Here is a 27,942-nt window from a genome sequence, read left to right as displayed (position 1 = left end):
TCTCTGACAAGTTGTCATCAGTAAGTATAATCCAGACACTAACAAGTATCAGACACTCCCGAACTGATTAAAATGAACTGTACAGAGGGAAAACTATTTTACTTGTGTCTTCCATCAGGCATCCATTTGGGTAGTTTCTGAAGTCAGCTCCTTTTTTCTACATTTTCATCTGCTATAGCAACTCAGCTGAGACATCAGTGGCACCTATATCTTCAGGTAAAGAAACATGGTATGAATAATAAAATGAAATTACTTGTGAAGCAGGATGCATCCTTGTCTCCTCCCCAGAGCAGCACTGACACAAGGGGGATGGGGAGGAAGAAAGGGAATTGACGCAGGTGAAACCAGTTGTTTCTAAACCAGTTTAAATAACAAAAAATACTGTCATTAAGGTCAGTAGACTTACCTTGGATGAAGATTTTACATACATGTTTTCTACCAGTTACAGAAATGCGAGCCCCCCCGCCAAATTATCTCACTGCAATACTTAACATCATCACACAGATATAAGCACAGGCCTGTAGTCTACAGTGGGCAACAGTTGTGACAGAAATCGTCACGCCACTGCCCCTCTCGCCCACAGAACACCTAATCTAAAGGTATCTGCATAAAGAAGTAGAAAAGAAATACAAGGGACTGTACTTGTAATTCAGAACTCTTCAGATGTACACAGCTATTACTGAAAGCTGTAGCAGCAACAGAGCATTATGCTCCCTCTACTCCTTTTCTTCAGTGATGAATATGGCAAAACTGGACAAACTGGGGTGGGGAGAAGCACCTCCTGTCCCAGGACACCGGGCATTTCACAGGACGGCAAGTAACTGGTTCAGATTCTTTAGCTGGAAGGAGCTGGATTTAAAGAGATAGAATAACAACACACATTGCTGTAATATCAACAAATCCTGAAAGGCTGCAGGATTCACACTAAGTAACTCCATCACAGAATATCTCACAACATCCTTCCTCCATCATTTAAGCATATACTGAGGTAAACAGACTGCACTTACTGTGAGGCAATATCCTGCGCACATGCATTGTACTTACCTCCAGGAGGAGCCAAACTATGAAATAAAAACTCATAACCCCAGTTTTCCTGAGCTATACCACTACTGGACTTTAGCCAAGACTTCCAGTGAGCCTGTGAAGCTCTTCACAACTCTTTTCAATGGAGTATCTTCTTGAAGTTAAAAAGCTCTTTATTTCACAGGAATAAGCTGTAACTAGAAAAGGTGTTATTTCACAAGCCATACAATAATTTGCATGTTCTCCCTCCCAGTTTTGAGCAAAGATCTTCAACATGTTATTTCAGGAAACTCCAGTCCTCTTAAGCCTAAAAGAGATTTAATTAATCTCTCGTTTGGTGAACGGATCATTTCCCATCCCCTGAAGCAGAGACTAGTGCAAGCAGGGATAACGTTAGGTACAGCAAAGTCTACACCCCACAGCTCAAAATCTAGCCTACCTCCTATAAGCCAGCCAGAGGATGTGATTAACCTCAGACAGCACCTAGTCTGCTGGCTAAACTACGAAAACACCAGACAGTAAGCACAGGTAAGAAAACAGGGAGGCAAGTTAGTCTGGCTGCTCTCATACCAGGCTGAGGTCTTATGCCAGCTCATCCATTCTCTCAGCTTTTTCAAGGTCGATTTATGTCTCTATGGACACACTGAGAACAGCTGCCTTTAGGAGAGAGCAAAGCTCCTCCCACTGGCCACACTAAACCACATAACGTCAGCCAAACATTATTAGTGCAGTTATCAGAAGCCAAAACCCCTAAAAGAGCACCAAATCAGCAAGCCCAGGCTGTCACCCAGTGTGTGACGAGGTCACAGCCCTGCTGAGCACCCTCACACCGAGGCCAGGCCCAGAGCCCAGCTCTGCTCTCCACACAGAGTCACAGAATGTCAGGGATTGGAAGGGACCTCGAAAGCTCATCCAGTCCAATCCCCCCGCCGGAGCAGGAACACCCAGATGAGGTTACACAGGAAGGCGTCCAGGCGGGTTTTGAATGTCTGCAGAGAAGGAGACTCCACAACCTCCCTGGGCAGCCTGGTCCAGTGTTCCGTCACCCTCACTGTGAAGAAGTTTCTTCTCAAATTCAAAGAGAACCTCCTATGTTCCAGTTTGCACCCATTGCCCCTTGTCCCACCATTGCTTTTCACCAAGAAGAGCCTGGCTCCATCCTCACCACACTCACCCTTTAAATATTTATAAAGGCACCCGCCCGTCCTTCACCCCAGGGCCGGGCCGCAGCCCCCGGCACTCTCAGCCCCGCCCCGGCCGCCCGTCCCCGGCAGCACAGCCCGCGGGCCCCCGGAGCCCACCGGCCCCGAGCCGCCCGGCCTCACCCGGCTCCCCCGCACCCGCGTCCCGCCCGCCGCTGGGCCCCGCGACCAGCCCCGGCTCCCCCTCTCCCACCTCGCCCCCGCCGCAGACGGGCGCTCCCCCACCAAGGGCCGGCGGGCACCGAGGGACAACCCGCCGCGACGCCACGGCCTTCGGGGACCTCCGCAACCCGCCACGGCCGCTCTTCAGCATCCCCCGGCTCTCTCGCCCCCTCGCACAAGCTCTTTCCGCCCCCTCCCGCACCAACACCTCGCTCCCACCCTCCCCTTTTTCCGACATCTTAACCCGGCTCCCCGGCCGCTCCTCCCGAGCTAAAAGCGACCCACGCCATCAACATGGCGGCCTCCGCGCCTCCTTCCCCACCCCCCCCTCCCGCTCCCCGCCGCGGCCGCGCAGCGCGGAGCCTGCCGGGAAATCGAGTTCCCAGCCCGCGCTGCGCCGGGCAGCAGGCTCTCAGAAAACTACAAGCCCCAGAAGTCCCCGCGGCCGCCGGGCGCCAGCCAATGGGAAGGCGGCAGCGCGGCCGCTGGCCCCGCCCCGGCGGGCGAGAGGGGTGATGTCATTGCCCAGCGGGCGGCCGCGGGGGCGCGTCGCTGTTCATTGTGCTCCGGTGCCGCCTCCCGCTGCCGCTGCCGGCCACGGCGGGGGGGCCCCGCTCCTGCTCCCGCTCCGGCCCTCCAGCACCGGCCCGGGGCGGCCCAGCTCCTGTACCAGCCTGAGGGGCTGCCCTGCACCGGGGGCGGCCCTGCGCCCATTCCTGAAGAGCGTTGCCTTGCGCCCAGCCCCGCTGCACCCATCCCGGGGGGGTTTGTCCTCCCCCGAGGGTGGCTCAGCACCTATCCCGGGAGGCTGCGCTGCACGGGGAGGGGGGCTCAGCACCCATCCCTGAGCGGGACTGCCTTGTGCCCAGCCCCGCTGCACCCATCCCGGGGAGCTGCCCTGCACCGGAGGAGTTACCGGTACCCAACCCTGGGGAAGCGGGCTGCCTTGCGCCTATTCCCGGGGGGCTGCACCGCGGCAGGGACGGCCCAGCACCTACCCCTGGGTGTGCGGGGGCTGCACCGCACCCAGCCCCGCTGTCCCTGTCGTGGGGCGGCCCGGGGCTGCCAGCCTTCTTCCACCGCCGGTGACCGGCTCCTGGCTCCCGCCTCGTTTTATGGTCGTGGAGAGGGAGGAAAAATCCCAAGCCAGGTGAGTTCTGCGCTCCTTTTCTTTTTTTGTTTGTTTTTCCTTCCCCCTTTTACCTCCCCCCACCCCACAGCCGATGCGCTTCCCCGCACTGTGCCTTCCCAGCGGGGAGAAGCGTTGCCGAGCGGGGCTGCGCCGCCTTTCCCTGGCATTGCTGAAAGAGGTGTGTGTGGGGGGAAACCAAACCCCAAAATTAGAGAAATACCGCGGAGATGCGTACCCCTCCCCGCCCTTCGGGCCCGGGGGTCGGTGCGTCCCGCAGCCTCCGGCAGACTCCCGCAACTTCGGGATGCTCGGGGCGCTCCGAAATAGCGCGGTCCGGAACGGCGGACACCGGGCGGGGGGAGCCCCGTCCCGTTTGTCTTCTGCACTGTATAACCGTGAAAATGAAGATGGATTTTTTTAATGGCTGTCATGAAGTGCTGCTGAGCGCCCGTGAGACCCGGCGTTCCTGGGAACAAAAAGAAATAACGATCTTCTAAAAAGTCCAATAAGCAAGGTCTGGTTTAGGGTGTTTTTTGGGGTGGTGGTGTGGTACGTCGTGCGGGTTCTGTGTTTTGACACTCTGGTTCCTCCCCTCTTTCTGGGAAATGGGAGAGGTTTTGAGTCAGACTGTCTCTCCATTCCGGCTGCGTGCAGTTGGTCCAGGTTTCTTTTCCAAGTCGTGTCATGAGTATGTGTCTTAAAAATTGTCGGCTGGACCTGCCCGATGGTTTGTTTCAACTTCCAAACGATCACTCTGGTCTTTCCCCCTTTTATTATAAATATGAGAAGTGCAAATATTTTAAACTTTGTAAAAACTTTGTGGTTCGGCAGAGCTTTTGGTGTGGCTTTATTTGTCTCTCTGTTCCTTGCTGTTTCCAAGATGTGGTTCAGATCTTTGCTTGAACAGTGCTGTGATATGAGTGCAAGACATTTCATTTTTTTCCTTACTGCATGACATCAGGACGTTTTTTTCCCCTTCTACACCTACATTAGTGCTGTAATTGCTCGTGGACCCCAGACATCTAATTTTGTGCTGGTGGCAGGGAAATGCATGTACACAGAGGGATCCTGCTTGCCTCAAATCTGTCAGCATCTTTTGGTGCCCTTTAAAGTTAATCCACTCCAAAGCCAGGCTTGGAGGCTGTTCTGAGAGCAGGAAGAGCGTGCAACTGAGCTGATTTTTTTAATTTTTTTTTTCCCTGTGCTGCATATTTGCTTCTGCGCTTCTCTTGTGTAACTGGCACTGTGTGTCCTCTGGCAGACTCTCCCTGGAATTGCTGTGCTGGGGGCCGGGTGACATGAGTGCAGTGGTGACAATGAAACTCCCTGTTTGGTTTGATCAAAGTGTTTGTAAACACCCAGGCAGTGGCTGGGGTGTCCGTATGCAATCCAGGGTGTTTTACAGCCTCCCCTCTCCAAGTGGGATAAACATGCTGCATCCACACCTCCTCCTTGCATTTATTTTATCTGTGTTTTTTCCTTCCTTCCTTTTTGTTACTGACTCAAAGGGGAAGAACAACACTGTATGCAGGAGTTGCCTTTGTTTGGTTGGTCTTTTTTTATCATTTTTATTTCCTGGAATGGCTTTTTCCTCTATTTTACAAGGGAGGGAACTGGTGATCTAATAGAGGGTTTCCCATCTTGGCTGTAAAAGGAGAAGTTTTATAGCAGTGATTTTGTTAGCTATGGAGAGAGGACACTGGAAACGAAGTGATAATTTGAAAGTGCAGCCTGGGAATTGCTCTGGGAAATATCGATGCAGAAGTTGTGGAGAAGAGGCAGGAATCCATGGCCAGGGATTTTTTTAGTTTAAAAGTAATGACATTTTTGTGATGTTCCTCTTTTTAATTCTGCTTTCATCTTTTATATGTGTATATATCTTTACAAGTATGTGTTGGTATTTATGTTTGCTTTATTATTTTTCCAAATTATCAAGTTTATTGAATTTAGAAATTCTTGTGCCGATGTTGTCTTGTGTGCTAGTGTTTTCAAGCTGTATTATACTACTGCAAGGAGTGGATTAAACGTGTTAAAAATCCACACTGTTAATAAGTTGCAATTTTGCCTTGCAGCAACAGAAATACAGATGCATAAAGATGGACCAAAAGCTGTAAATCCCTCAATAGCTGAGTGATTGCTGTGAAAAAGCACAGATGAGCTAAGAGGCCCTTCCTCTTGAGTAATTTGAGTCCTGATCATGCAAAGACCTAAATGCAATGTGTGCATTTACTGTGATTCAGGAAGTCCCTGAGATGCGGGAAGCAGAGAGACAGTCCCAGGAAGGTGGCTCTAAATATTTCCTCTGGTCTTTTACTTTTCTCCCAATTTCTTACTAGTGTCCAGTGTTTGAAAGGGGATTTAGAGCTAGATGGTCTCACGGTCATACCCTGTACAGTTTTCTTGCATATTAGTCATGTTCTTAATCAAATTGAGTTTGATGCCATTGATTGACTTCTTAGTAAAGCCAGAAATAACATCTTTGTAAATTGGGTTTATCAGCATCACCTACATGCCCTGCACTGCTTTAAATTGCCTGTCTCAGAACTGTTGTAGAAAGAGGTTCAAGCTGCCCTGGGATGCTTGAGTGTCTCCCAACCTTGTGTTTGATGGGGATCCAAAAATTGGTGAGATGAGGGGAACTGGAAAGAGCCAGAGCTGGGACGGACTTGCTGCCTCTTAAGCTTCACTTAGCTCAGCTCTGGAGCAGAGGAGAATGTGAGGACAGTGATTTTTGTAGCCTGGAATTGGAGTTTCTGAATGGAGAGGTGGATGGATGAAGAAGGCTCTTCAGGGACAATTGAGCAGTTGTTTCCCAAACAGGCATGGGAAGGGAAGGTGAGAATTGAGGAGTGGGAGGAAGGTGTCTGTGAGAAAACTGAACCTCTGTCGCCTTCCTGCGAAAGAGCTTTTCTCTGTTTGTTATGTGGGCTGTGTGCTCCTCTACTTCCCAAGCTTACCTGCAGGCAGTAGATGTTGCTCGTGGCCTGAGCTGGAGCGCTGGGGCTCTAACACAAGCTGCAGAGCTCCTGATTTTAGCTCTGGAGCTGCTCTCATTCGGTCCTTGCTGTGACAGCCAAACTGGCATCCATTAGTCGGTAAATTGAGGTGGTTTCTCTAAGTTTTGTGGCATGTCCCAGGCACCAGGCAGGTGTATCCAGAACTGTTGTGGGTTTTTTTTGTTGGTGTTTTTTTTTTGGGGGGGGAGTGGGGTGGGGTATGGAGTTGCTGGCATTTTCTTATTTTTACATAAAATATAGCCAAACAAGAAATTATAATAGCTGAGAATTAGATACATTCTTTTTCTAATTTTAAAGCATGTTGCCTTTTTTTTTTTTTTTTTGTTAAGGGCAGGACCAACAGTTTGAGTGCAAGCTTTGCTCTTGGCAAGTGCAGAAAGAGGAGTGAGAAATGTGCTAGGAACTAGTTCCTACCTATTGCCAAAAAACCCACCCAGGCAACACGAAAGTCAGAGAGATTGATTGCAGTTGTGCAGCTAGCATGGCAGGAGAGCAGAAGGTGGCACCCGGTGGCCATACCTTGCAGTGACGAGGCTGTTTAAGCCAGGAAGCTCACGTGGATGCTTGCAAGACTTCAGAACAGGAGATTTAGGAGACAATAAAATGGCTTCTGAACCCCAAACCATCAACCCTTTAGGCAGAGATGCTCAGCAACAGCCCTGCTTTAGCTGGAGGACAGATGAGATGACCTAAGTCAATGTTTTGATTGACTCTCCAGTTGCTGTAATTTCATTTTGCAGCAAGTCATTTAGCTTCCTGCCCCCTCAGTGATTCTGTCAATAACTAACTAAATCCTCATTTTATTTTTAATGACTCTCTTACAGCAGGAAACAACTGACCTGCCATGTTTGTCATATAATCCTGGTGCCTCTTTGTTGGCCTGTGCTTAAATAATGAATTTCAACTGGGGAGGTTGAGTCGAATATTCCTCAGGTACTAATATCTTGAAATAACTAGGGCAGAATGAGGATTAACTTGTCCCTTAAAATCATTAGAACCATAGAATGGTTTGGGTTGGAGGGAACCTTAAAGATCCACTAGTTCCAACACCCCTTCCATGGGCAGGGACACCTTCCACTAGACCAGGTTGCTCAAAGCCCCATCCAACCTGGCCTTGAACACTGCCAGGGATGGGGCAACCATAGCTTCTCTGGGCAGCCTGTGCCAGTGCCTCACCACCCTCTATCTCATTTAAATCTCCCCTCCTTCAGTTTAAAGCCATTAGCCCTTGTCGTATCCCTACATGCCCTTGTAAAAAGTCTCTCTCCAGCTTTCTTGTGGGTCTCCTTTAGGTACTGAAAGGCTGCTGTAAGGTCTCCCCGGAGCCTTCTCTTCTCCATGCTGAACACCCCAACTCTCTCAGCCTGTCCTCCCAGCAGAGCTGTTCCAGCCTCTGATCATTTCTGTGGCTTCTCTGGCCCCTCTCCAACAGGTCCATGTCCCTCTTCTGTTGGGGGCCCCAGAGCTGGACACAGTATTTAAACAGACTCAAGGCTACATTAAATGCTGCTGCTGTTACAGCAGTTTCATAACTAATCTGTGCTATTAAACATTGGCCCTGCATAAGGTATTAGTGAGATTTGTGGTGTAATGTCATTTGATTTCACCCTGCGTAGATAAAAAAAATCATTAGAGAGCTTTGTTGCATTGAGCTGGGGAGAGATATTTAGGTTGTGAACAGCTTGAGACTTAATTGCTATTTGTCATCTCACCTTGCCTGGAGTTACTGCTCTCACTACGCTGCACTTCTTTCTGTATGCAGAGGTGCACTCTGATATACTTAAGGCAAAATTTAAACCACCTGTTTAAACTAACCTACCTATTAGTTTCCTGAGATAATTAGGGAATAGTTGTACAAACAGAGGAGAAAACCTTCGGTAAGGTCTTGCTTTGCTTGATCTAGATAGCAGCAGACTTCTGTGAGGGTCTGTCTTTTTAAAGATCACGGGATACCCTGTTTATTTTTCTTTCCTTTTAGCAGAAATGCCTTCCTTTATGAACTGCTGAACTAAAAGTTAACTGTAACCTTTAAGTATCTAAGTAGTGTTTTCTTTTAGACCTTGAAAAGAGTAATGAGTGAGGGAAGAGAGAAGAGGAAGGGGAGGAAAGGCTGTGCTGGCGTGAAAACAGATGAGCTTGCACACGGTTTCTCAAAAGACTGTATCCTACAGGGTGAGTTTAAAAGGGGGAAAAAAAAAGGTATTGGAGATGCCAAAGCGTACAGAAGTCCAGCTGTGCTTGGGTAACTCTGTCCTGCTAGAGATGCTCTCTGTGGAGAGAGGGACTTAATGCAGCCCAACCTGCTGCTGCACCGTGCTGCTTCTCCTCTGTGATGAAGTTACTGAAAACTAAATTCTGCTTTATTGATTAAGCAAAAGGTCAGTGAAAGGACAGCATGTTTGCATTTAAAGTGGGAATATTTCTTGGTATGAATCCAACCTATTATTTGCAACGGGGAATCTCCGTGGACCTGTGGTGCCATGCGTGGTGCTGAGCCTTGAGGCTGATGTGTTGGGAACAGTGAAGAAAATGAATCTGATCGCTATTGTGAGGGTCTTGCACACAATCACTTGCCTGTGCTTTCCGGAGTGTTTTAGACCAAGCTCCTTACACACCTGCCCCTCCCCAAAAAAGAGCTTTATTGCTTTGGCAGGAGGCTTTGCTCCCTTACCTGGCTGTGGAACCATGAGATCCCTCTCCAGAGCAATCAAGTGGTTAGAAAAGAATATTTCAGTTGGAAGGGACCTACAATGATCATCTAGTCCAACTACCTGACCAATTCAGGGCTGACACAATGTTCAAGCATGTTGTTGAGGGCGTCGTTCAAATGCCTCTCAAACACTGACAGGCTTGGGACATCGACCACCTCTCTAGGAAGCCTGTTCCAGTGTTTGACCACCCTCTCGGTAAAGAATTGTTTCCTAATATCCAGTGTAAACCTCCCCTGGTGCAGCTTTGTATGATTCCCATGTGTCCTGTCACTGGATACCGAGGAGGAGAGCTCAGCACCTCCCTCCCTATGTCTCCTCCTCAGGAAGCTGTTGAGAGCTATGAGATTGTCCCTCAGCCTCCTTTTCTCCAAATTAGACAACCCAAGGTCCTCAGCCGCTCCTCACAGGACATTCCTTCCAGCCCTGTCACCAGCTTTGTTGCTCTCCAACAAAGCTGTGTAGGGTTGTACAGGATGTTTCACCTGGGCTGTCACTACTGAGACAGGAACAGCTCGAGGGGAACTGCTGATGTGCTTGTTCCCCTCCACTTTCTCCTGCTTGTTTTCCATCTGCCTAAGCCCCTCCTTGCTCCAGAGCAGCCACCCCACCTCCCCTTTCCCCACCACTTTTCTTCTATCCAGTGAGGTTCAGCAATAACCTTTGAGAGCTTTGGATACTCCCCAACTACACATGAATCCAGGGAATGCTGTGAATGGGTGTAAATGGAGACTCTTGTCTGAAGAAGATGTGATGCCAGTCGGGAACAGGTGACTAAAGACGTTGGGTGCAAAGAAGAATGGGCATCTGATTAGCAAACCAGCCCAGCTATGCTCTGCCCTGCGGCAGATGAAACTTAAGGCATGGGAACTTGTCAAACCCTCTTGTCTTTCCAATGGTCAATTTTGCTCCAAATACCCATTTTCATCCATTGATACATGAGTGGTGGGAGATTGAGAAAAATCTGTGCTCTGGAAAAACCCCAGGTCTGTGTTCAGGATGAAGATCAGCACCTCGAGTTGAGAGGTAAATGCCAGCTTTCAGATTTATGGGCCATCAAAGAAGTGGTGAAAGGGATTGCCAGATTAGAAAATTAATCATGTTTCTAACCCCCTCCTCCCCCCAGATTTGGAGCTTGCAACATTGCAAAGGATGCTTTCAATAATGAAAAGCTGGCTTGAAAAGTAGTCATTAGCACTTCTCTGTGATTTAAATTTCATTGCCTGAACTCAGAGTAATGGAAAATAGATCAGTCAAGGCTTTTTATCTAACAAGTTTTTAAAGGAAGCCACTTTCACGTCTAATTAGTGAGAAGTTCTCCATGGTGCCATCTCTTACGCTTCCAGGGTCTAACGCATGTGTTTTCATGACAGTTGTGGCTGCAGCATGGGAATATTTACTTAAAATAACATCCTTTCTTGAAAACAGAGTAAGACAAACTTGTATATAAATTTATTTCTTAGACAACCTGAATCATTGTTAGTGACCTCAAAAAGTCCCCTAAGGGATCCCCATGCTGTGTGGTCTTATTTTCCTGTTGTTTTTGGATGGCAGAGTGAGTTTTAAATTCCTCTTCTCCAACACTGTAGATTTAAGCTTTATTATGATGGCTACTGAATTTGATTAACTGAGAGAGGAGATGACTGCCACTTGAAAAAATAATCCTTTCTCTTTTTGTGCTTGCTTTATAGCTATTAACTCAAATACCTGAAAAATAAATGTAGGGTTGAAAGAGCTTTCCTTACTCATTTGGTATCCCTGTTAGTCCTCTGGAGACATCAGATTATTCCACCCTGAGGTGAGTAATCTTTGGAGGTGAGAGTCAGGTACCCTGAAATTGCTGTGGGGATATCAGCTCATTTTTGTGTATTGGGAAGAAGATTAAGAGACATAATATTAGCCTTTTTATTCCTGTATCTCCCCTGAAGTTCATGGTGCAGCGTGTCCTGTGGAGAAAAAGTATTAACTCGGATAAACCTGTGGTAATGAGTTTAATAAAAACCTCAGCAAAGACTGGATTAATCTGTAGCTTTGGCAGGAGCCTAAGGGCAGGTTTGGGATTTCCGAATGTCTCTGGGCTGCTGAGGACCCCGGGGTGGCTGTTTCCAGCATCAGGTTCCACGTCCTGGTTGACCAGAGATGTAGCTGCAAGTTGAACCTGCATGACAGTGGGTTTGGGCTCTGCTCCTCTTGTCTGTAATCCCTGTTTCTGTGGCATAACAACAGAAAAGTGCTTTCACTCTAAAGGGATTTTTTTAACACAATTTGCAGCTAATTCCGTGTTTTCTGTCTAAAACCTGCCCAAACGGAGCAAATATCTTCAGCGCTGCATTTACCCCATCCCTGTGGGCAATAGCTGCCTCCTGTCTGTAGCCAACAGAAGATCGTGGCACCCTCTAATTTCTTGTGTATCCGATAATATAAAGATCTCCACTGTAAATATTTGCTCTTGAGAGCATTAGGTACTTATGGGGTGATTCTTGAACAATGTTGGATCTATTAAAAAAAAAATCATGCAGAGGCTGTATCTGAGCTGCATGTACCAGAAACTTGAAACATCAGAAGCAAAGTCGGTGACTGATTTCTCTATTGCATTTGTCCTTGTTCTGAACAATTCGTTCCTTCTAAAAAGGGAACTGTGCCCATTTTCTTCAAGCCAGCAGTATTTGTGTTTCTAAAATATGGTAGCAGCGTTTTGCTCAGATAGATAGATGGATGTGCGTGTGTGCACGCATAGAAAATTCCTAAATAAACCCAGGTTTCTGTTAACTCTTTCATTTCAGCAGGCAAAGAGGAACCTAGAGTTGAGCTCTTAACTCTGGGCTACCGGGTTTCTGCTTTTGACCTGTTTAGGAGAGGGAGGTGTGAGCATTTGGCTTGGCTGGAAACTGCTTTGTGGTGTCTGTAGGAACGAGGTCTCCTCTGTGTTGTGCTCTGCTGCTCAGTGTTGCCATGTGCTGCCCATCGCTTGCAGGGATGTTGTGGATGTTCAATGCAGAAACAAACTGTCTCTCTTTAGCAGTCACTAACCCCAAATTCTGAAGCTTGTTTTGCCTCCCCCCAAAGCTGGAAAACAAGCTTAAATATATTCATATTGTCATCCTGAAGTATTTATCAGTATTTCCATTATGTTTGTAAACCTTGGAAACTATGTTAGTTAATGTAGAGAGCTTCCTTCTACTATAATTTTTTTTTTCTCCTGTTGTCACAGTTCTTAAGGAAAACTGTGTCTTGGTGCACTGGCACTGAGCTGTGCAGGTGGTTGGTCCCTGTACGTCACCAAGAAGCACTGACACTGAAGTGTCCTCAAATGCATGGCCTGTGAGAAGTGTCTGTTGGCTTGTGCTGGGTATCACTGTGCTGGAGATGCTTGAGATTCCACTGTCCTGTGCCATTACACATGGTTATTATGGACCATTAATGACCTTTCTACTGCAGATGTGAATGTAGTACCAGGAATTTTTAAAGCTCCTTCTCAAGCTGCCGCATGGCCAGAGACATTTGTGCTTCAATCATTACTAACTTTGCCTTACTCAACATAAACCTTTGGCCTTTTGTCAATGGACTTGCTATTTATATCAGTGTCTCTAACCATTGGATTGGGAAACTTCATGGTTAAAGCCAATCTTACAATTATTTTTTGCTAGTTTAAGTTTTTTGGGACAGTGTTGCAGGCTGATTCACTTTGCAGCCATGCAGGTGGTTAGCTGGTATTTAGTAATAACTAAATCCAGCATCTTTAAAACAAATCCCTCCTAGTTAGAAATTCAGAACTGAAGAAATTTAAAACAAATTGGGTATTGACTTGCATAATGAAATAACCAAGGAAAACATTCATTGTGGGCTGAGGCTAATTCTTTTAGAATAAAGGAGGCTGATTGTGAAATAAATATTAAATAAAGTATCTCATTAAGTTCTGCAGTTTTACAAAAGCTGTTGCCACAGGGTATAAAAACCTGGATTGAATTGTTGTTTGTTTACTGCAGCTGTCAGTCATTGACGGTGGTGAGTGCGTTACATCAATTCGGAGAGTAGCCATTAGTAACCAGACCATCCTGCTTAAATGTCAGACTCCCTGCTGGAAAATGTGTGAAGCTACATAAAAATTCCTTCCATCTTATTAACACATATTTCACAATATTCCTCATTTTGCTTGATGACATCACTTTGTGAAGATACTGAAGAAGGCTTTAAAAATATCTCCCCTGCAATGTTGGATGATGCTCAGTTAATGGATTTAGTTATGTGTTTCTGGCACTCTGGGGGACTGGTCCATTCCCAGTTCTGCCTCTGGTGCAGTTTTTGAGTCGTTCATCTCTTTTTGACTGTTCCTATATTTTATGTATAGATTGGATTTTATTATCCATGATGAGGTCTTTGGGATAGGGCTTTTATCTGTTAGTCCCTACTTTGTACAGTGTGAATCTGCAGTTCTCTGCAATCTGTAGTTGTTACTGTGAGATCAGTAACCAGTGCTGTAACCTGGGGAGGAGGGAATAGCCATTAATGATTTTGGGGAGCGACAGTCTCCTTAATTTCACTGCAAATCAATCTATATAATTTGCAGTTTCGTCTAGAAAAATGTGCTTTGGACTTTGAAGGCAAGACAATTGAATTATGCATCTGTTTTGTGTTTATAGGCAAGTCACTCCTAAACTTTCTGTCTCTTGGTTGCCTCCATCTGTAAAATGGAGACAACCTCAGAGGGATGCCTTGAATATTCATCAGTGATTTATTGTATGCTGCTGAAGAAAAGTGTTGCGGGCAATGTTAATGAAGTTTATTACTCAGCCCCTCTGCTGCATGTTGATCAGTATTTCAAACATCCGCAGTCTCCACGGCGAACGCTAGCAAATTCTTAACTGTACTTAGCTAGTAGATGACAACAATAACTTCAATTTACGTGGGGCTTTTCCTTTGGAAGAGCTCCAAAGAATTTTATAAACTGTAATGCAAGCCATAGTGTAAATATTGCCTTAGCAGCCACCAGCTATCAGTGAGGTGCTGTGTGATGGATAGTGCAACGCAGCTGGCAGCCGTACGCGAGAGGACAGCAAAAAAGAGAATTAATGCTGCAAACGGTGGAGACAGCACTGGCAGGGCCATACAAAGACACAATGACACTACCTGAATTGTGTTTTTTAGCTTCGATGTGAGCAGTGATTCTTGGAGATCAAGTGGCTCATGTCAAACATGGCATTTTTGTTGCAGTCCCATGGTGCTGAGATATTGGTTCAGTTTCAGTTGAGCAGAACGAGCTCTGATTGCTCTTGGGGCTTGGTGGGTTTTTTTTGTTTTTTTGGGTTTTTTTTTGCAGAACATGTGCGTTTCTGGATGTCTTCATTGAATTACTGTGGTACAACAATGTGATTTCAATATTTTCTCAGCCTGGTATGACTGTCCCTGTAGTGCCCTCCTCTTATGGAGGCAAAAGGCGCAGTCACTTGGAGCTCACTCTATACATCCAAAAGACTTAGAAGTATAACCTAGATAACTTACTCTCAAACTGAAGTCCCATTAATCCTAAATCCTTTCTGGAAGTGTAAATAGTTTTGCAAAGATGTTGGCTAAGGATTTGTTGTGTTCATCTGGGTTTGTTCACTGAATGACGGAGCCTTGGCTTTTCCCCTGAATTGCAGGCAGCTAAGATAGGTTATCTAAAATTGAATAATGTTGTTATAGGTCCCAGATACCACAACTGGAGAGAGATGGCAGGTTCAGAAGTGCTCTGAGATGCATGTCTCACAGTTTGATAAGGAGGTCAAGACCTCGTATATGTCTAGGTTGGACATCTTAGTTAGCTCCTCAAAGGCAGATAAGATAAAACAGTGCTGCTGCGTGGGGTGTAATCTGCTGGACCTCTATAACACATTACTGCTTTAATAGACTAGACCCAAGGCTGAAGTTGTCAAGTCATTTATTAACAAGAGGTTCCTTAGCTTTTGTGTGCTGTATAGGAACATGTTTGGAAAGGTTTTGAGCTCTTTCAACTCTGGTGGCCAAGTGCTGAAGCTTCAAGGGCTCAGAACCACTAAAAAACAAGACAGAGAGGTCCAGAAACTGGATAACACAAATAAGTAGCTACAATTGGAAGCTACAACAGGAACATCTGGAGAAGACGTGTGCTTTTGGTGGACAGGCATTAGTGTCCCAAGCAACCAGAGAGTTGCAGCCAAACAAAAATGGCAAGAACAGGGGTCAGCCCAATTTAATTATAGCATGGATGGTGATTTGGGGCTCATCCCAGCTGCCTGTTCGTCACAAAAAATTTAGAAATTGTATTGTAATTTATAATTTCGCTGAAACAGTCTTTCCTTCAGTAACTTTTGAGCCTGTTGGCCAGGCTAGATGATTGCAAAAACTTGTTTTCCTTATAAAATTGGGTTAAAGTGTGCATAAAGCTTTGAGAGGGGAGGCGGTTGAATTCAGATGCTTGTTTGGTAATATTCATCCACAGCTTGCCTTGCAGAGAGGGATCTAGCTCTGCAGAGAGTGGTCTGGGGGTTCTGGTCGATGGCCGGTTGAACATGAGCCAGCAGTGTCCCTGGAGCCAAGAGGGACCCGTGTCCTGGTGCATCCAGCCCAGCACGGCCAGCCGGGCAGGGAGGGGATTGTCCCGCTCTGCTCTGCGCTGGGGCGGCCTCACCTGGAGCGCTGGGTGCAGGGCTGGGGACACAGGGTAAAAAGGATATAAAGCTACTGGAGAGTGTCCAGAAGAGGCTATGAAGTTGGTGAAGGGTTTGGAGAGGAAGCCGTATGAGGAGCGGCTGAAGTCACTGGGTTTGTTCAGCCGGGAGGAGACTGAGGGGAGAGAGACCTCATGGCGGCTGCAGCTTCCTCACCAGGGGAGGAGGAGGGGCAGGGCTGAGCTCTTCTCTGGTGACCAGTGACAGAACCCGAGGGAATGGCAGGAAGATGTGCCAGGGGAGGGTCAGGTTGGACATGAGGAAAAGGTTCTTCCCCCAGAGGGTGCTGGACACTGGAACAGGCTCCCCAGGGAGGTGTCCCGGCCCCAGGCCTGACAGTGTTCAAGAAGAGACTGGACAACGGCCTCAGACACACGGTGTGACCTGTGGGGTTGTCCTGTGCAGGGACAGGAGCTGGACTCGATGATCCTTGTGGGTCCCTTCCAACTCGGAACATTTTATGATTCTATGGTGTGGAGCACAGGTTGCATTGTATCATCTTTAGGCTTGGTCTGGCCAAACCAGTATTTCTGTTTGGAGCACCCTGGGCTAATGGAGACCTCAGTAGTCAATAGAGCACTGCTCGAGGCTTGGCTTCCTGCCTGGCTATATGCTTACACCAATCTATAATAAAAACAAAACACAAAGTGTAATTATAGCCTGGTGGATTAATTTATATTTTTGGTATGTTGTGTTGTTGCTGGAACTATTTTAAAGCTTCTGTGTCCAGGATTCTGTTTTTTCTATGTATTTTAAAAAATCAAATTCAGTATTTTGCTAGGCCACACCCTCCATTAAGTATATATTGATAACAGTCAATGACTGCATTAATGTTTAATTCACTACATTTTTCAGTTTTAGGATGTCATTTATCTATATTGCTGTGATAGATTCCTCCTGGAAATACCATGGTCATTAGAGGAGAGGCTGATTTGCAAGCATTACAGTGACATGTGTAACCAACCTGCCTTGTTTTGATCCTTTCATTACTGCCACTTATGACTTTAACTGTGTACCATCTCAGGTAGGACCACAGGAAGGAGGAGTGTGAAGGTTTCATTTGCATGTAAATGGCACTTTGAGAAGGTGTCAAGGGGGATTCAAGCAGTACTATGCAGAAAAAAATAGCATGTCCAGTATGCAAGCAACTTTGATCTCTAGTGGTTCAGACATTGCTGATAATAAGAGTATTTTTCATCTGATATCGCAAATGCACCTTTCAAATGGACCAGGCAATTGGTGTGATTTAGGAAGACAATTGTTATGGAGAACACTTTCCTGTAATCAGCGTCTATCTCCTCCTTGGAAGGAAGGACCTGTAATTTGTGTGTCCTTTCTGAAAGGTAAATGTGCTAAATGAATCTAAATATGTGTTGTGATATATAGGAATACATTGGAAGTCGTCGTACACTGAAACTAACTGGATTTCTCATGTGTGAGAGGTGGATGTTGCTGGGGGTGTGGGATGTTCTCAGGAGCTGAAGGACGGATGTATCGGCTGTTTTGTGAAGCTTGTTTGACGTCTGAGGGTTTTGTCCAAGGCTCTGACATTTTACCCTGTAACTTCTGTTTTTTAAAAGGGAACATCTGTCACTTTATCCTAACCCTGAAGTGGTTCCCCTGTGTGCCTCAGTGTGTGGTTGAGGTTGTTTTAACCTCTTGCAAAGGACACACTTATAATGGCTATTTTGGCCGTTCCTGGGAAAGTCAAGATACTTTCCATCACACTTCTGCTTTTGTGTAGAAAAGGCTCTCTCTGAACAGCCACGGAAATCCATGTAAATATTGAAAACACATCTTGTGAGACTTCAAATCCTTCCTCATAATTCCCTGCTCTACTACTGTTTGCAAGGAACCTGAGCCCTGGGCTTTCAAGTCACCATCAGTGTCTCAGGCTGACGGAGCTGGGAGGGATTGCCATTCTCTGTGGATCAGACCTGGAGGAAAATGAGTGGCATGGGAGTAACAACTTGGTATTTCCACTTAGGGGCAGTTGTGTAAGCCTCAAGAGGGGAGACTTGCTGCTTTAAATTAAGGTTGGTCCACCAAGCAGGATCTTTCCTTCTGCTTCTTGCTTCTGTGTATTGCTACAACAACCATGGCCCACCATCGCATCCTGAAAAATTGTGCAAACACAAAACACAGTTTCCAGCTGGCAGAGCTCAGCACTTTCTGGTGGGTGACAGCAGGTCATGGTCACAAACAGGCAGAGAAAAGCCAGGCAACAGCAGTATTTTTGACCAGGAGACAGCTCAGTGGGTGTCTGCAGGGAGATGTCACCATGCACAAGGGAGAGCATGGTTGACATGGCTGCTTTTCTGATGAGGATAATTAGTGGGATGTAGGCTAGGCTGTAAAATAAATGCAAAAAGTAATACCAAGGAATTAGGAAGGAAGAACAATGGGAAACCCTGAAGATGTAAATCAGGAAAACTGGGAAAATTGTCCTTTAACAGGATTTTATTTATGGGCATGCCAGTGATCCAAGATGAGATCTGTCAAGGCCAGAGAAGGATTGTCACAGTGACTGAGTTCTAAGGGGATAACTGGGTTGGATTAATCCTGAAGAGACTGATTTTGTTTTAGAAGGATTTAGTGATGTACTTCTGCAGGAAAGAGCTCTATTGCCAACAGAGGTTAAGCCAGTTCTTCACATGAATAACCTGTGTGAATGATGAAGCTGCTGGTTGGTGAGGCTTTGGTTGGGAAGGGAAGAGCTGTTCTCTGGAGGAAAGAGAAGAGGGGGTTTAAGAGGTCGATGAAGTCTATTTTAAGCTTGGAGACTTTCTAGATAAGTATCATCAGCTTCTGGAGCTTCAGAGCTGCTTTTGCTGTCCAGGAGTCTTCCAACCTGCAGTGCAAGGAAAAACAGTATTTTCTTGCCATTCACAGCTTTAACAGTTCAATTGCTGTCTGCAGAACATTAAATTAGTGTAGAAAGCATTCCTACTGGAGTCTGGGGATGGAGATAGCACTAAGGCATTAGTGGCCAGAGGAGAATTTGAGTATTTGCAGAGCAGTGGGATGTGGCCTGTCTGCATGGAGAAACTATGAAGACCTCCAAGGGAGAGCTGTGCCATCATGGGTGACCTGTCCTCCAGCACATTGGAGTGGGTAGGAGAAGAAGCTAGAAGAAAGAATTGTCTCCTCAGTTTTTGGTAGCTGTAATTTTTATACAAGATTTCTTAGTTAAAAAGGGGGAATTTCCTGAATACAGCCCAGAAATAGTTCCCAGAGAAAAACACCAGCCTCATTACACCTTTCTTGGCAAAGACAAAAATTTGTGTAGAGAGCTTGGGTACCAGGACATTGGAAGACAGATATCAAGACTACAGAATGAAGAGAGAGATCATGGATAGTTAAAAAAAAAAAAAAAAAAAAAAATCAAAGCAGAGTTGTGGGGGAAGGAGGCTGTAGAGTTAAAATAGTCCAACGAGGAGGGCTTGAGGCTTAGGTGTGGCTACATGGGGGCTACTCCCAAATTTCTGACCTTGGGCAAATCACTTGACCTGTTACTTTTTCCCATCTTGCCGCTGTGTAAAGAGCAGTCAGAGATGGAAAACAAATGCTGATTAAATGATTTTTGTGTAGTACGGAGTACAACGAGGTCATCAGCCTGGCTCAAATTTAATTGTTATCACCATGGAGATTTGAAGTTACTCTTAATGACGAGGAAAGAGTCAAATGTATGTACTGTTTGAGCACGACTTCTTCTCCCTTCGAAACTCAAAGGACGTACGTGTGGGTATGTGCATGATGGAAAACGTGTTTGGACACTCCCTCCGTGCAATAGTTAAATGTTGAGTTAAGCTTTTGAGTTGTAACTCTGACCTTTTAAAAATGCCACAGGCCTATTTCAACATGATAGACAAAAAAAAAACTGTAATACATTCTCTCAAAGCAGAACTTGTATTTATGTTGCTGGAGTCTATACAACCTTCTGTATAGTCTGGTATAAAGAAAACTTGTATCATACACATCAAGGTGTAATAACAAAATCAAGGCAAATAACAAAAGCGAGAAGAACAGTCTGAGAAGTGGACAAAAGAGAGAAGCCACACATATGGTGGCTGTAATGCTGCACTTGTGCTCTTAACACAGATGATGGTTGAGTTATTTTCATGTTCGAATTGTTGGTTATTGTAATGGCATGATGAATTCATAATTTAACTTGATACAATATTATATTTTTAATCGTGGCTTCCTAATCCTTGCATGATCTTTACAACCAGATCTGGATCTGTCCAATATTGCATTTGTGGTGAATGTGAAGGGGATGATGTTTGTAACTGTGCTTGGACCTAATTTTGCTGGCTTTGGAGCTAAAGTGAGAGGACACGGACCTGCTCCAAAGAGCAGACACTGTCTTCATTACGGTTTAAGTGTAATAAATGTACGAAGAACTGCAAATGTGGTGGCTTATGTGTGATTCTCATTCTGTGCAACTCATATCTGGGAAGTCTCACTCAGTGCTTTTTGGGAGATTTTGTGGGAGAGGGAAGAGAGGTTATCAGTTGCTGAGAAAAGAGACTCAAACCAATCTGAGTGAGAATTTGGAGCTGCCAAGTATAACCCCAGGCAGTATGTGAGGCTACTGCAGAGCAGCAGAAATAGCCGTGAACCGAAGCAGCGGATTAGCGAGCCCACAGCAAAAACTCGGACTTTTCCACTGGACGTGAACTTCTTCACTCCAATGGCTACAAAGACTTTTTTTTGATGTGGAGCACTTGTCTTTGCCACAAGCCAGCCTACATTTCTATGCCAAAACAATACTCAAACATGTCCCTTTGTATTGCATCACAAATGGGATACTTGACACTTAATACTTAATTTTCCCTGATTGTCTTGGGTTGTTTTGTGCTTTTGACAGTGAACTAAAAGCCTATTTGTGACTTACAAACGCGTGTTTTATTACAGGCGGATGTGTTAGCTGTGGTTGTAGTGACTGTGGTTGAGGTGGGCACTGAGATTTGCACTCAAACTTGATTTATGTTCAGTGTTTGAATTTAGGTTCCCATATCCAACACACAGCCTCACCAGAATACATGTCTCCTTTGCGATTTTTAAAAACAGAGTGTTTGCTAACTTTTGGCAGAAATAACCCCAAAGCTTTTGAGTTTGTCCCTGTAGGTAGCTGACAGGTGTCTTTCCAGGGTTAAGAATAGATTTTTTCCAGTTTGTTCTTTCCATCATCCCCTCTGGGCTGCATTTCTCCTGCTCTTGTTTTGCTGGGCTGGGCACGGATGCTCCTCTCTGCAGTGCTGCTGGCTGGAATCGTGCCTTGGTGCTCCAGCAGCATCTGCATAGACATCTTTATCCCAGATTCATCCCATATCCTTCTGCGTTTCCTGTTTCCCCCATATTTTCACTCTATAACTTTTATTTCTTCCTTTATAAGCCTAAACCAAAATTGCTTCATGTTTTCTTTCCACCACCTTTTTCCTTTAAAGGTCACTTCCAACTCAAACTATTCTACGATTCCATGATTCTGCGATTTTTTTTACAACTATAACATGTTTCCTTTCACCATGATCTGTAGCAGTTCAGGGTACTGCCAGCTAAGCAAATACCTCAGTCCAGATGAAGCCAGTTTTGGAAGCCTTGTTACCCTGAGCGGATTCTTTACCACCACAGCAGCTTCTCTTTTGCTTTTTGTCTTACATATATCCAGTTCAAGTTGGCTCAATTTAAGTTCTTCTGCATGCGACTATTGCGGAGATGCTGAGGAGCTTATGCTAAAAGAGAGCAGCAGTGCAGATTAGCAGTGAAGATTTCTCTTCCCTTGGAGAGAAACTAAATAGATTGGAGATGAGAATAATTTGAAGAGGTGGTTCAAAGCTGGAATTTGCTTGTTCTTGCTGGAGTTAGCTCACTGTGATAAAATTATGCAAAAATCATGTTTATTTTCTGACTTGTGGTACAGTCCTGGATATCCCACTGCTGATTTCAGTCATATGTGGTACAGAAACACATATAGAAAGGACTAGAAATAAATATAGAACTTCTCTAGAAGTCCATTCTTTGCTTTAAATGGGCTCTCTTAGGCATGAAATCTGCAACTAACGCCAATTTGCTGTGCAATAGGAGCTAGTGTTCGTGCATTGCTTTATATTATATTTGATAGGGGCAGTAAAGCTGCGCTTGCGTTTGGAGTAAATGGCAAAATGAAACACGAAGTGAGAAATCCACATTTTACTAGATGAAAATGCATCATGTTGAGTTTTGAATTGCAAGCAGTGTTATTGGGTAGGCTGCTCATTTTGTTAAAGCACAAATGGTGGCAGTCTAAATAATTTTGTGTAAAACTGGGGAACTACAGGGAATGAAAAAATGTGAGATGTTCCATACTCCCATAAGCACAGTCTGTCTCATGCCATCTCCAAGAAGAATGTCAAAGAAAGAATGTCAAAACAAATATGTATTTAAGACACTTACAACATGGTCTTTCTTGTAGCCAAAACTCTTTTCTTTCAGGACTGTGTGTCAAGATCTTGAACACCTGAGTGTAACTAGCTGGCATTAGCCTCAGGACAAAGTCTCCTATTCAGGATGAAAAACATTTGCTCTGTCACATCCCTTCAACTTAAAGGATTAAAACTGTGTGATGTCCAACAGTGTCAGCCCACTCTGGTGTAATACCTTGAAGAGAATGACCTTGCTCGGTTTTGATTTTCTTTCTGTTTTCCTTTTCTTTCTCAGACTGTGTTCTAATCCCCATTTGGCCCGTGCTTTCTCCCTTGCCCATCCGTCCCTGCATCCACCCACATGCACAGAAACCCAGAAACGCTCTGGACCCCGAATTGCTGGAGGACTGAGCCGTGCAAGTCAGCAGCCCTTGCAGGGGAGGGATGCTGAGGGGTCGGTGAGCTGTGGGGTACTTTGGCTGCAGTCCTGCATGGAGAGATCCTGTTTTCTGTGCTTTTGTCTTATTATCTGGATGAAAAGTGCTGAGTCTTCTTGTCTCCTGGGCTGTGATTGCATCTTCAGTAACTTCAGCAGCTTCAATATTTCAGTTCTGGAGTTTGGGAAGGGTTAACGTATGAGGCTTGTGATACAATTCACAGTGTTTGAGCTGAAAAGTTGTTTGGAAATCTATTTATCTCATGCTCGATACAAAGTGACCTCCTTTTGGTCTGTGCAGGCTGTAAATGAGAAGGTCGGTGTCTCACCCACAGTTCTGCAGGCACAGCCTGGCCAGGGAGGAGGATGGTGCTGAATCTTCTCCTTTCTGCCTCATATCCAAAAAATAAAGGATCCGAACAAGTTATGCTTGTTTTACCCTGTTGCCTTTAGCTGATTTGCATGGGTACCCCTGATTGTGGCTCAGTTTTGTGGATGAAGTTTGGGGAGGAGCACGGTCTAGTTTGGTTTGTGGTACGATGGAGGTTCTGCAGTGCAAGTGTGTGCTGATGCCTGTGACTTCAGCTGGATACGGCCCTCAGTGTGTGTACACAGCCAGCATTGGAGTGAGATGGTGTCGTTTCAGTACACAGCTGCTTTTTGGGGAATACAAAGGAAGGAGCTTGTGGTTTTCATTAGAGAAGGGGCTGCTTTCCAGCCAGCCCCATGTGTGTGGTTGTGCAACTTCTGGTCTCCCCCATGCAGTCATGGCAGATGGAGGTGGCAGAAAAAAATGAACCCAGAGAGGAGCATCGCTTACAACATTCTGTAATAAACATTATTCTTTAGGGGCCTGTTGTTCCTCCTGGACAAAAGGCCTTGTGTTGGAGCCTGGGAGTGAAGAGAAGGATTTGCAGGAGGGGAAGGGTTGCAGACAAAACCCACCAAATAAGATCTGGTGGTGAAATGAGTGGTGGAAATCTGTTGTGTGGATATCCTCGACTTCCCAGACTTCTAGAACGCAGCCAAAAACAAAAGGCAGTGCGGCTGGAACGAGCAGGCTCTCTGGGGACCTGCTCCTGAAATTGCAGCCAAATCACCTCCCACCTGTATTCAGAAAATTTCTAAGGTGCTGGTCGTGCAGGCAGTGTGCAAGGTGTTTTGGATCATAGAGCCATAGAATCGTTTGGCTTGGAAGGGACCTTCAAAGCTCATCCAGTGCCACCCGTGCCATGAGCAGGGACATCTGCACCAGCTCAGGTTGCTCAGAGCCCCGTCCAGCCTGGCCTGGGATGTCTCCAGGGATGGGGCATCCACCACCTCTCTGGCCAACCTGGGACAGGGTTTCACCGCCCTCAGTGTAAAAAATTTCTTCCTCATGTCTGGCCTGAATCTCCCCTCCTTTAGTTTGAAACCATCACCCCTTGTCCTATCACAACAGGCCCTGCTAAAAAGTCTGTGCCCATCTCTTTTGCAGGCCCCTTTTAAGCACTGAAAGGCCACAATAAGGTCTCCCCGGAGCCTTCTCTTCTCCAGGCTGAACCCCAACTCTCTCAGCCTGTCCTCCCAGCAGAGCTGTTCCAGCCTCTGATCATTTCTGTGGCTCCTCTGGATTGCACATGTGGGAGCAAACACCGGGGCGTCTTCGCTGCTGTTACCTGTCTGGCAGATTGAAGCTCACACAAATACCTGTGGTTTCTGGCTTGCTTTGAGAACACAGGAAGGAACTCAGCCATGGTGATGCTGCATTTGGAGCGGGGAGGGGGCTGGTGCCGCTGCCAGGGTCCCCAGGCTGTGCCTGCAGCCTCCCGGGAGCCGGTGGCAGAGCCCTCCTGGAGCTGAGACCCCCCTCCAGCTATTGGAGTTTGGGCCCCCTTTGGCAGGCAAGAAGTCAACATGTTTAAAAGCACATGATTCTCATTACCCGTGCCTGGATGTCTGCTGGGGCTGAATTGCCTGGATCCCTCAGAGTCGCTCAGTAAGAAACAGCAAACATTTTCCCTGGGAAGAAGCAGCTGTTTATGTATAGTGTGCAGTGGGTTCACCAGCGATTATTAGGAAAACATTCCTTTCTAGTCTTAAAAAAAAGGCATTTTTGTTGTTGTCTTTATTCTAAAACACACAAATCAGCGAGTCAGGGATTTTCATTTGCCATGACAACCAGTGAAACTGCTGAGCCATGTGATTTCTCTATGATTAAATCTTTTTTTTTTAGAGGCCATGTTGCTACCAGAGGTGGGAAACATCAGGTGTTATTTGTTTTTCTCATGTAGATTGGGCAGGATTTAATTTGCATGTTTGCTTGGCAGCTCTAGAGAGCTGGGGGGTATTGATATTTCCATGATTTATAGTAAGAATGGTGTCTTAGTTGAGAATTACTGTATTGTACTGAAATATCTTGTTGTTGTTTTGGTGGTTGTTTTGTTTTCCCCTTTGAGGCAGTGTGATTACTGAGGGGTCATGGCTCCCACAGGACAAAAACCATTGTGAGACCCATCAGTGCTGCTGAACAGTGATGAGGCTCAGAGCCTTGGAGATGTTCGTTTACACATGATACAAACAGCTTAGACACTTTATGAGGCAATAAATCTTTTCCTATTCTTATGCTGCGGCAAGGTTTTGCAAAGGCAGGAAGGGTGATTGACGTGACTCTCGATGCCTGGTCCATGTGAGGAGTCCCATTGGCTTCAAGTCTGAGCACTTCATAGGAACCGAAAGCCTGGGGGTGTTGTTACTGGCAGCAAAGCTCAAGCACCAGCATTTATCCTCTCCTTTAAAAATTGCTATCTTCTGCTCAGGAATTTCCCCAGGGTGCCAAATATAGATTCGACACACACAAAAACCCAGCAAACCCAAGCCCAAGAGCTGCTCTGTTGCTAAGGAATAAAAATAAATGGTCACAAACATGGTGCTGACGTGCCAAGTTGTGTCCCCATGACCGTGTGGCAGTGAGCGTGAAGGTCCCTCGCTGGGCGGTGACAGCGCTGTCCAGGCTGCACACGTCATGGTGGCATCGGTGCATCCAGAGGACAGACTACTGTTTAAGTCATCAAAGGGAGATAACTTTCTGCTTCCTGATACTAGTCCCAAAGAGGTCAAAACCTCACTAGGCTGCTGCCAGGAGATCAGTAGTAGTAGTATTTTTATGTAGTATTATATATAACACAGTGATGTCTATATTGGAAAAGCCTGGAGAGATCATATTTGTGATGGGAATATATTTTTGAGCAGAAGTACCAGCTTTGGGAGATCTTGGCTATGTTGTAGGGCTGTTGAATATTGACAACAAGAAAAGAATGAATGTTGGTGCTGCAGAAGCTGCGGTTGTGCCTTCACCTTCTCTCCAAATGCAAATCTCTATCTGTAAATCTCTGCAATAATTTATTAACCTGTGTGGCTGGAGATGGGGAGTAGCTGAGCTGGGAGCAGAGGTGTGCAGAGGTGAAGATGTGATTTATCTGGGCTAGAGAAATGCTGTGACCGACGCGATCTTTTAATGTGTGTGTGCACACATGCGATGTTTGGTTTTGTGGGCCTTGCCTGCTTTAGTTCTCAAGCTACCACTTGCTGCATCAGCTCTAAACAATAAATCTAAAAGTCCCTGCCCCTGGAATGCATTTTTTTTAAATTACGTTTTCGGATTTCAGACTTTTAGGTAAGCCATTTGAGTAATGTCCCTGCAGTGGTGGGAGACCTAGAACAGAAAGCTTCCACTAAAGAGCTGCTTTTTTGCTTTTTGGGATTTTGGGTTCAAATTTAACCCATGCAGTCTCTTGCATTGCAGCTGGCCCAAAGCTGAAATGAGGTTTTAACAGCAGATAGCAGCCCTAGATCTGTAACTGTATTTTTGCAGTGGTTTAGGACAGATGAAAAGTACTGTAACCACCTGAAACTAATAAGGGGAACTGAAAACCGGCTATGTTTTAGCGTGTGAACATGAATACTGTTCCTTATTCTATGAAGAGACCTGTGATATCCTTATAAAAATCTTACTCAGGTGCCATGATAGGAAATTACCGTTAGAGAGATACTAGTTATATGAAATATACTTTTTTACTACAATGAAATTCTGGGACCAGGGCTGTAAAAATTTATTTTTACTGTCCCAGCCCCAAATTCTTTTCCCATCTGGCCTGGATCCCTCCGGCAGCAGGCAGGGCGCTGGGTATGGGCAGGGCTGGGAACCTTCCCTTTGGAGGCAGCAGGGCTTACATCAGCTTAAACCAGCCCTGAAGCTACATCCAAGTCTCTGTTATTTCCACTTTCTTCCCCCTCTGAACATTTTGTTTTTGTGAAACATCTGCTTCTCTGGCAGGTACTTGCAGTTAAAACTGTACCGTAGTGTTTCTTTGCAGAAACGCAAAGAATATTCCCCATCAGCTCAGCCACTTGCCAGATGGGTTGGCTGATCCCAGCTGAGAGGTTTCCATCAAATAAGAGCATTTTTAGAGAGGAAAACTTTTTAGAAGGGACAGTGCAGTTTTGTTATGAAACAGAAGCATGTATGCTTGGATGCAGGAGCATGTGTGATGTTACAGCTACAGTGTGCTTCCCATCTGGAAATAAGAGGAGGTGATGAACTGGGGAGCACTGGGACAATAATCAGCCTAGGACCAGCCTAGACCCATCACCCCAAACTTGACCTTAGTGGCAGAGGGGCTCCTCTGGTTTTCGAGCCTGTCTTTCGAGGAAGCAGGGACCTGGGAGATGAGCTTCCCTAAGCTGCCCTCATCTTCTCCAGCATCTTCATCTCCCTCCCTCTAAGGATTTAAATGCTATTGTGTTGCCTCTGCCGTCTTAACAGAAGCCTGTAACGCTTAACTCTGTTTTATTCCCCCATCACTTCAAGTTCCAAAAAGCTATCATTTCTGGTGGAGTAACCTTCCTTTAAAATGCATAATAGAGGCAGAATTCTTTCCTAAATAACAAGGCGCTGTTGCAAATTGCCACCTTTCATATTGTGGTGGCACAGGGGTGTGATGCACAGGGGTGTGATGCACAGCTCCCATGTGGCTGATGTTGCACGTGTGGTTGTGATAAAGGGGCCTCCAGCTGAAACACGGGATTGTTTGTTTATTTCCTCATGTAAGTCGGAAAAAAAAGAAAATTCCCTTTTCTCCTAGCAGTCCCACTCTGTAGTAGCAGGCTGTGCTCTTGAATTAGAAGACACTG

General features: G+C 45.8%; 1 protein-coding gene across 3 annotated transcripts in view; it reads left to right on the top strand.

The window, feature by feature from the left end:
• The first annotated feature begins 2,945 nt into the window (after window positions 1–2,945).
• RAB30 (RAB30, member RAS oncogene family) overlaps window positions 2,946–27,942 on the top strand; it is a 52,429-nt gene continuing 27,432 nt past the window's right edge. For all 3 annotated transcript variants that reach the window (XR_010606520.1, XR_010606518.1, XM_065639998.1), the window contains exon 1: window positions 2,946–3,537. The gene's annotated coding sequence lies outside the window, so the exon portion shown is untranslated. The remainder of the gene's footprint in view (window positions 3,538–27,942) is intronic.

The sequence above is a fragment of the Caloenas nicobarica genome, chromosome 1 (assembly GCF_036013445.1).
Source record: "Caloenas nicobarica isolate bCalNic1 chromosome 1, bCalNic1.hap1, whole genome shotgun sequence".
Lineage (NCBI taxonomy): Eukaryota > Metazoa > Chordata > Aves > Columbiformes > Columbidae > Caloenas > Caloenas nicobarica.
The sequence above is the reverse complement of the archived record's forward strand: the minus strand, read 5'-3'. Positions and strand labels throughout refer to the sequence as shown.